At 52.1% G+C, this 9,792-nt stretch overlaps 1 protein-coding gene across 1 annotated transcript in view; it reads right to left on the bottom strand.

Moving 5' to 3' along the window:
* Positions 1-4,039, bottom strand: part of LOC144605001 (GTPase KRas) — a 51,947-nt gene extending 47,908 nt beyond the window's left edge. The window contains exon 1 of the mRNA XM_078420015.1: positions 3,779-4,039. The gene's annotated coding sequence lies outside the window, so the exon portion shown is untranslated. The remainder of the gene's footprint in view (positions 1-3,778) is intronic.
* Positions 4,040-9,792: the final 5,753 nt, after the last annotated feature.

Raw genomic sequence — 9,792 nt, forward strand, 5'->3', positions numbered from 1 at the left:
GCGGCACATAGAATTACAGGAAGACACGAGAGGTGTTGAACTTGTCATGGGCTGACGCAAAGCCAGACAAGTGACTGGTGTTTACACTCATTGCATTAGTGACTCTAGTGCTATGTTTTACAGAAATGACACATCGTCTCAAATTGCTCATTCTGTTACCAAGGAGCATCGTACAAACAACACCACTGATATGCCCAGGTTGCTAGACACTTTCATCTCTGCCTCCCCTTCCCACACCGGCCAGCTGGGTCCACCCCATCTCCAGGTTGCTAAACACTCGAACACCACATTCCACCAGTCTGAAGAAGGGTCTCAAAGCGAAACGTCGCCCACTCCTCTCCAGAGATGTTGCCTGCCCCGCTGAGTTACTCCAGCGTTTTGTGTCTACCTTCACTGATATACAAACCAGCACTTGATCCCAGTCTTAACACAACCCGCTCCCCAGAAGGGAGAGCTCCCTCTAGCCCCACATCTCACTCCTCTTCCCCTTATCTGACCCCCTTTTGTCTTCTTTTCATCTTTGGCCTTGCTCACTTACTCCACCCAACTGCTAATCGACCCTCACCCTTGTCCAGCCAGAAAGAAGGGTTCCGACCTGAAACGTCACCTATTCCTTTTCTCCAGAGATGCTGCCTGACCCGCCGAGTTACTCCAGCACTTTGAGTCCTTTTATGTAAGCCAACAACTGCATTCCTCATTTCTACCTCCCCAGTTATCATGCCCCTTTCTGCGTTCCGCAGAGACCGTTCCCTCCGAAACTCCCTGGTCCACTCGCCCCTTCCCACCCAAACCACCCCCCTCCCCAGGTACTTTCCCCTGCAACCGCAGGAGATGCAACACCTGTCCCTTTACCTCCCCCCTCGACTCCATCCAAGGACCCAAACAGTCTTTCCAGGTGAGGCAGAGGTTCACCTGCACCTCCTCCAACCTAATCTATTGTATCCGCTGTTCCAAATGTCAACTTCTCTACATCAGCGAGACCAAGCGCAGGCTCGGCGATCGTTTCGCTGAACACCTCCGCTCAGTCCGTCTTAACCAACCTGATCTCCCGGTGGCTCAGCACTTCAACTACCTAACCCACTCCCTCTCCCTCCCCCTCTGACCTTTCTGTCCTGGGCCTCCTCCATTGTCAGAGTGAGGCCCAGCGCAAATCGGAGGAACAGCACCTCATATTTCGCTTGGGTAGTTTACACCCCAGCGGTATGAACATTGACTTTTCCCACTTCAGGCAGTCTCTGCTTCCCCTCTCTATCCCCTCCACCTTCCCAGTTCTCCCACTAGTCTTCCTGTCTCTGACTACATCCCATATTTGTCCCGCCCTATCCCCTGACATCAGTCTGAAGGGTCTCGACCCGAAACGTCACCCATTCCTTCTCTCCCGAGATGCTGCCTGACCCGCTGAGTTACTCCAGCATTTTGTGTCTATCTTTGATTTAAACCAACAACTGCAATGTTTTTCCTAAACATCATGCCCCACCTCCTGTTTCCAGCTTTCTCCACCCCCCCCCCCAACACCCATCACGATCAGTCTGAAGAGGGGTTCTGACCCGAAACATCATCTGTTTGTTCCCTCCACCGATGCTGCCTGACCTGCTGAGTTCCTCCAGCACTCTCTCCAGAAGGCTCAAGGCCAATAATAGCTGGAAATATATAGTCATTTTACATCTGCCATTATTCAAATTCACAAACGCATCTTAATCATATTGCTCCGAGAAAATAGTCAAGGGTCAAGAGGAGCTAATTGTCATTCGTACAGACAATGGAACAATAAAATTCTTACCACACGAATATTTAAAAATAACTCTAGTGACATTTTGAAAAACGAATTAAGGTGACTTCTCCACTTCTATACACTAAAATTCTCGTTTGTTTGTTTATTTGTTCCTGAACTACAGCCAAAACGGTACACGATAGCGCAACAATTTTAGGCCCACCTTACTCACCGTCGTCCCTTTGGTGCTAATGGAAGAAGTTTAATTGAAATCGGTGTTATATTTTTAAAGTTATTCACATTTTAAAGTTTAAATCTATCTCCTGGGGGGGGAGGGAGGATGGGATGAGGAGTAGGGGCGGAGAGGGTTCTGTACCAATGCAGGAGAGGTTTGGGCCCAACGGGTCCACTTGGTCTAGTTATCTTTAAAATTGTTTAAAGGTGGTGGCAGCGGAAATTATTTGAGCTCAGTTTTATTGAAGAAATTTAGAGTTGCACAAAACCACGAGGGACGATTTTGTTGAGATGTATAAAATCACAGGGGGAATAAAGAAGATGAACAGACACAGTGCTTTTCCCACCAGGGTAGGAAATATCAAGAACATGAGCAAAATAACTGCAGATGCTGGTACTAATCGAAGGTATCACAAAATGCTGGAGTAACTCAGCGGGTCAGAAGGGACTCAACCCGAAACGTCACCCATCCCTTCTCTCCTGAGATGCTGCCTGACCCGCTGAGTTACTCCAGCATTTTGTGCTACCTCCTTTAATTCTGTGGCTATGACCTCTGGTCCGGGACTCTCCCACTAGTGGAAACATCCTCTCCACATCCACTCACTCCAGGCCTTTAACTATTCGGTATGTTTCCATGAGGTTCCTCCCTCAACCTTCTAAACTCCAGGGAGTACAGGCCCAGTGGTTACAAACGCTCATCATATATTAACCCACTGTTTACTGCTGAAGGAGATTCTGAGCCACAGACCAGCTTTAAGTCACAAAGCCGCGTGTACACTGAATTAAACAACGCTGCCCAGAGCAGACCAATGCCTCGTCTGCTCCTCAAAGAGTAACAGTCTCACCGCTACCTGTTCCCAACTTGCTGACCCACCAACATTACAGGGCAGTCCGGAGGGGGGTTATTCAGTGGCCACAAAATCCCAAAATAATCCTCCCCCCAAACACACATGCGCTCCCAACAGCTGTAATTAAACAGTGTGGTTTAAAACCTGACTCAACTTCAAAACGTCATCTTCCTATCTCTTGACTACACTATCACCAAGATGTAGGTCTTGTTTCCGCTTTAAGGAACTGTCGTAAGCAGAAGCAAAACAAAAGAAACTCATTCAAATGTTTCACCTCACCTGAGCCCAGTGTTTCAAACATGGGTGACAAGGGGGGGGGGGAAGAGACCTTGGCTTACACAGGAGGGAACTCCCTATCTGACCATCCCCTCAATCTACCCCAAAGGAAACTCCCTCCTCACAAACCCTATCACCTCTACTCCCCTATCACCCCCCCAACCCCTGTACTCCCCTACCCCCTCCTCCACTCCCCTACTTACACACACACACACATACACACATATACACACACGCATATATACACACACACACATATACACACATATACACACACACATATACACACACGCATATATACACACACACACATACACACATATACACACACACATATACACACATATACACACACGCATATATACACACACACACATACACACATATATACACACACACATATATACACATATACACACACACATATACACACACGCATATATACACACACATATACACACATATATACACACACAAATCCACACCTACACCACACAGCTTGCCTCGTGTACATGGTTTACCCGCGGCCACACAGTGGGAAAGTAGCCCACGGGAGAACCTTACGGTGAGGTGGGGAGTGTAGAATTTGAGTCGCCTCTCCACCCCCCTCCCTCCACCCCCTCTTCCCTCCCTCCCCCCGGACCCACCAGCAGCAGATCCGCGCCCCGACAGCGAAAGAGAAACCGAAATGTAGCGCTCGCTCACTCACCCTCCGCCTGCCTCTCTCTCTCTCCCGTCCAACAGGGCTTGGTCCGTCCCTCCCGGCGGCTCCAAACGCATCGGGTAAATGGGGGAGAGGTTGAAGGGGGGGGGGGGGGTGAGGCGTTTCACAGCGGCAGGGTGGGGTTAGTCAGAGTCACAGAGAGAGAGAGAGAGAGAGAGAGAGAGAGAGCGGGTCCCAGTGAAACTGGACAGAAACCAACATGAAACTGACCCGTCTGCCTCCCACTGTCTGTCCCTCCCTCCCTCTGCCTCCCTCCCCCTCCCCTCTCCTCCCTCCCCCTGCCTCCCCCCTCTCTCTACTCCCTCTCTCCCTCTGCCTCCCTCCCTCTCTCTACTCCTCCCTCTCCCCTTCTCCCTCTCCCCCTCTCTCTCACTCCCCCCTCTCTCTTCCTCCTCTCTCTCCCTCCTCTCTCCTCCTCCTCTCTCCCCCTCGCTCTCCCCCCCCCTCTCTACTCCCTCTCCCCCCCTCTCTACTCCCTCTCTCCCCCTCTCCCTCCCTCTCCCTCCCTCTCTCCCCCTCTCTCCCTCCCCTCCCTCTCTACTCCCTCTCTCCCTCTCTACTCCCTCCCCCCTCCCTCTCCCTCTCTCCCTCTCTACTCCCTCCCCCTCCCTCTCTCTCTCTCCCTCTCTCTCTCTCCCTCTCTCTCTCTCCCTCTCTCTCTCTCCCTCTCTCTCTCTCCCTCTCTCTCTCTCCCCCCCTCTGCCTATGTCTGTGTGGCCCTGTTTAAAACACCATTGCGCCGGCAGCTGTAGACTGTGCGATGTTACCAGGAAGGGGCGTTGGTTGTAGAGCGCAGTGTGTCCCGGTCAGCGCCGCCACCTCGCTCTTCCTGCACCGCCCTTGGTTCACATCACATCACACAAACACATCAGGAGCGGCTCTCTGACCGCAGCCCACACTCACACGCCCAGATGCGGCTTGTCGGTGGACAATGCACCCCCGGGCCGGGCAGGGCAGGGCTGGGCAGGTGGTGTTTACACACAAAACAACCATCGCAACGTTTAAGAGAAACGTTTAAGCAGGTACTTTTCAGCCAGAGAGTTGTGAATCTGTGGTTTTTCAGCCAGAGAGTTGTGAATCTGTGGAATTCTCTGCCTCAAGGCAGTGGAGGCCAATTCTCTGAATGCATTCAAGAGAGAGTTGGATAGAGCTCTTAAGGATAGCGGAGTCAGGGGGTATGGGGAGAAGGCAGGAACGGGGTACTGATTGAGAGTGATCAGCCATGATCACATTGAATGGCGGTGCGTACAGGCTCGAAGGGCCGAATGGCCTCCTCCTGCACCTATTGTCTACTTGGACAGATGTGTAGGTGAGAACCGCAGATGCTGGTTCAAATCGAAGGTAGACACAAGGTGCTGGAGTAACTCAGCGGGTCAGGCAGCATCTCTGGAGAGAAGTTATTGGGTGACGTTTCGGGTCGAGACCCTTCCTCAGACTGAGAGTGGAAGTAGGTGAATGAGAACCAGAGGAGATAGGGTTTATCGTGTGAGTGGGGGAAAGATTTAACAGGAACCTGAGGGGTAACGTTTTCACATAAAGGGTGGTGGACGTATGTAACGAGCTGCTGGAGGAGGAGGTAGTTGAGGCAGGGACCATCGCAACGTTTAAGAAACATTTGGACAGGTACCTGGATAGGACAGGTTTAGAGGGGGGGCCCAAACCTCTCCTGCATTGGTGCAGCACCCTCTCCTCCATCAGTGGATATTTTTAAGGCAGAGATAGACAAATTCTTGATCAGAACGGGTGTCTAGGGTTATGGGGAGAAGGCAGGAAAATGGGATTAGGAGGCAGAGATCAGCCATGATTGAATGGCAGTGGACTCGATGGGCTGAATGGCCTAATTCTACTATAACTTGTGAACGGGCAAGAGATGCCATTTTGGCACCAGTTTACAGTCCCAGCTACAGTCGGTAACAAAGACCCATTGTAGCCGTCGCCCCAATCCCAGTCGTCCCGTGCCTAGGGTCGCCAACTGTCCTGTGTTAGCCGGGATATCCCGGACATTGGGCTAAATTGGTTTGTCCCGTACGGGACCGCCCTTGTCCCGTATTAGGCCCGGACAGTGTAGGCCCGGACGCTGTAGGCCCGGACGCTGTAGGCCCGGACACTGTAGGCCCGGACAGTGTAGGCCCGGACACTGTAGGCCCGGACACTGTAGGCCCGGACACTAGGCCCGGACGCTGTAGGCTCGGACACTGTAGGCCCGGACAGTGTAGGCCCGGACAGTGTAGGCCCGGACAGTGTAGGCCCTGACAGTGTAGGCCCAAGCAGTGTAGGCCCGGACAGTGTAGGCCCGGACACCTCAGGCCTGGGCAGTGTAGGTCCCTGACATGGGCCGTTTTTACAGCATTATGGGCCCCCGGGCAAAGCAGTGTACTGGGGCCCCTACCGTTACTCTCCCCCACCTCCCTTTCCCTACCAGCCCCCCCCTGTCGTGCCAGCGAAAAGCACTTACCGAAAAGCACTTAGCGATGGACTTAGGGTGCTACATTGTTGCGAAAAGCACTTACAGATCGCTGTGAGAAGCACTTAGGGACCGAAAATGTTGCGAAAAAAGCACTTATTGAACCTACATTTTTAAAGTAGTATTTATTTATTGCAAGTCACTTAACATACACTGATCAGCATGGGGCCCCTATGCTCGTGGGGCCCCGGGCAAGTGCCCATCAGGCCCATGCGTTAAGACGGCCCTGGTCCGGACAGTGTAGGCCCGGATGCTGTAGGCCCGGGCAGTGTAGGTCCTGACACTGTAGTCCCGGGGGGGCGCTGTAGGCCTGGACAGTGTAGACCCGGACAGTGTAGGCCCGGACAGTGTAGGCCCGGACACTGTAGGCCTGGGCAGTGTAGGTCCTGACAGTGTAGGCCTGGACACTGTAGGTCCGGGTAGTGTAGGTCCTGACAGTGTAGGCTCGGACATTGTAGGCCCGGACAGTGTAGGCCCGGACACTGTAGGCCCGGACAGTGTAGGCCCGGACACTGTATGCCTGGGGGGTGCTGTCGGCCCGGACACTGTAGGCCCGGGCAGTGTAGGTCCTCACAGTGTAGGCCTGGACACTGTACGCCCGGGCAGTGTAGGTCCTGACACTGTAGGCCCGGGCAGTGTAGGTCCTGACAGTGTAGGCTCAGACACTGTAGGCCCGGACAGTGTAGGCCCGGACACTGTAGGCTGGGCAGTGTAGGTCCTGACAGTGTAGGCCCGGACACTGTAGGCCCGGGCAGTGTAGGTCCTGACAGTGTAGGCTCAGACACTGTAGGCCCGGACAGTGTAGGCCCGGACACTGTAGGCTGGGCAGTGTAGGTCCTGACAGTGTAGGCTCGAACACTGTAGGCCCGGACAGTGTAGGCCCGGACACTGTAGGCCCGGGGGGTGCTGTCGGCCCGGACACTGTAGGCCCGGGCAGTGTAGGTCCTGACAGTGTAGGCCCGGACAATGTAGGCCCGGACAGTGTAGGTCCTGACAGTGTAGGCTCGAACACTGTAGGCCCGGACAGTGTAGGCCCGGACACTGTAGGCCCGAGGGGGTGCTGTCGGCCCGGACACTGTAGGCCCGGGCAGTGTAGGTCCTGACAGTGTAGGCCCGGACAGTGTAGGCCCGGACAGTGTAGGTCCTGACAGTGTAGGCTCGAACACTGTAGGCCCGGACAGTGTAGCTCTGGACTGTGTAAGCCTGAACAGTGTAGGCGGACTGAGCGGAGGTGTTCAGCGAAACGATCGCCCAGTCTGCGTTTGGTTTCACCGATGTACAAGAGTCCACACCTGGAACAGCAGATACAGTAGATGAGGTTGGAGGAGGTGCAGGTGAAGGGGACACATTTGACATTCATTTGTCTACCACCACCACCTGAAAAGAGCTTTTACTTTCCTTTTCTCACCCCCCTCTGCCCCACATACCTGTACATACGCCACAAATTATGCTCTGTTTACCCAGTTCTCTATTGAATGTATTATTGTATCTGCTCGCCCCTCCCGTGTGGACAGTGTAGTCCAGATCAGACATTTGATGATAACACTATTCCCTCCCCAAATTCAGTTAAAGCAGCGTCTGTGGTAAGATATCTTAACTTGTTTATCTTAACTATATAATCAGGCATTAGTGTAGGAAAATAACTGCAGATGCTGGTACAAATCGAAGGTATCACAAAATGCTGGTGTAACTCAGCGAGTCAGGCAGCATCGTATCACAAAATGCTGGAGTATGAAGAAGGGTGTCGACCCGAAACGTCACCCATTCCTTCTCTCCTGAGATGCTGCCTGACCTGCTGAGTTACTCCAGCATTTTGTAATCAGGCAATAGAACCATCCGACCAACAACCAGAGAACAGTGCTGAACTACTAACTATCTCTTTGGTGATCCTCGGACTATCCTTAAATGCTGGAGTAACTCAGCAGGTCAGGCAGCATCTAGGAGACAGGGAATGGGTGATGTTTCAGGTCGAGACCCTTCTTTAGAGTGAAGAAGGGTCTCGACCTGAAACGTCACATATTCCCTCTCTCCTGAGATGCTGCCTGATCTGCTGAGTTACTCCAGCATTTTGTGATACCTTCGATTTGTACCAGCATCTGCAGTTATTTTCCTACTCGGACTATCCTTGATCGGACTTTGCTGGCTTTGCCTTGCACTAAACGTTATTCCCTTATCATGTATCTATACACAGTGGATGGCTCGATTGTAATCATGTATTGTCTTTCTGCTGACTGGTTAGCACGCAACAAACGATTTTCACTGTACCTCGGTACACGTGACAATAGACTAAACTGAACCGAACTAACTCTTTAGACTTTAGATTTACAGCGTGGAAATGAGACCTTCGGCCCACCGAGTCCACGTTGACCAGTGATCCCTGCACATTAAGAACACTAGGGACAATTTACACATACACCAAGCCAACCTGAGGACCCGGAGAAAACCCACGCGGTCACAGGGAGAACGTGCAAACTCCGTACAGACAGCACCCGTGGTCAGGATCGAACCCGGGTCTCTGGCGCTGTGAGGCAGCGACTCTACCGCTGCGCCACCATCTCTGATGAGATTAATTCTGGGGATTGTAAAGTCACGGAGATAGATTTAGAAAACAGAATCTATTTTACTCTGGAGTGCAAACATTCTGGTCTTGGACTCTTCTTTCTATATCTCCTACTTGAGTTCACTTGGTTTCAGTTACCACTGAAGAAATGTAACAATGAAATTCAATTTTAAATCACTAGAGCAACAACAAAGTTATTGTTTTGTTCTCTGAGGGTATTGGCCATGCGTGGAGCCTCTTCTTCAAGGCCTTTCTTTTCTGCCTTGTGAAGCTGCCAAGCTTTGTTGAACTTTAGTTTAGTTTAGAGATACAGTGTGGAAACAGGCCCATCGGCCCACCGAGTCCGCGCCGACCAGCAATCCCCGCACACTAACACTATCCCACACACACTAGGGACAATTTACAATGATACCACACCAATTAACCTACAAACCTGTACATCTTTGGAGTGTGGGAGGAAACTGGAGCTCCTGGAGAAAACCCACACAGGTTAAGGGGGAGAACGTACAAACTCCGTAAAGACAGCACCCGTAGTCAGGATCAAACCCGGGCCTCTGGCGCTGTAAGGCAGCAACTCTAACCCTGCGCCACCGTGCCACCCTGCTCTCGAGATGCTTACTAATACTGCAGTGTACCGTGGGGCAATCTGGTTGTTGATGACAATGGAAGGGAACAGGTCAGTTCTCCTGGTTCCTGACACACACCCCTATAATCGATGCTTCTCCTGCACCCACGTTTAGGATTGGAATAATTTATTTAAGTTGATAACGCTGTCATGGAGCCATGGATAGATGCAGCACAGAAACAGGTGGTTCATGATGGAGGCCCACCACCATCTTCCCAAAGACCGCCAGGGGTGAGCAACTAGGGTTGCCAACTGTCCCGTATTAGCTGGGACATCCCGTATTTTGGGCTAAAATGATTTGTCCCGTAAGGGACCGCCCTTGTCCCGTATTAGGCCCGAGGGGCGCTGTA

Source organism: Rhinoraja longicauda, chromosome 23 (genome assembly GCF_053455715.1).
Source record: "Rhinoraja longicauda isolate Sanriku21f chromosome 23, sRhiLon1.1, whole genome shotgun sequence".
Lineage (NCBI taxonomy): Eukaryota > Metazoa > Chordata > Chondrichthyes > Rajiformes > Arhynchobatidae > Rhinoraja > Rhinoraja longicauda.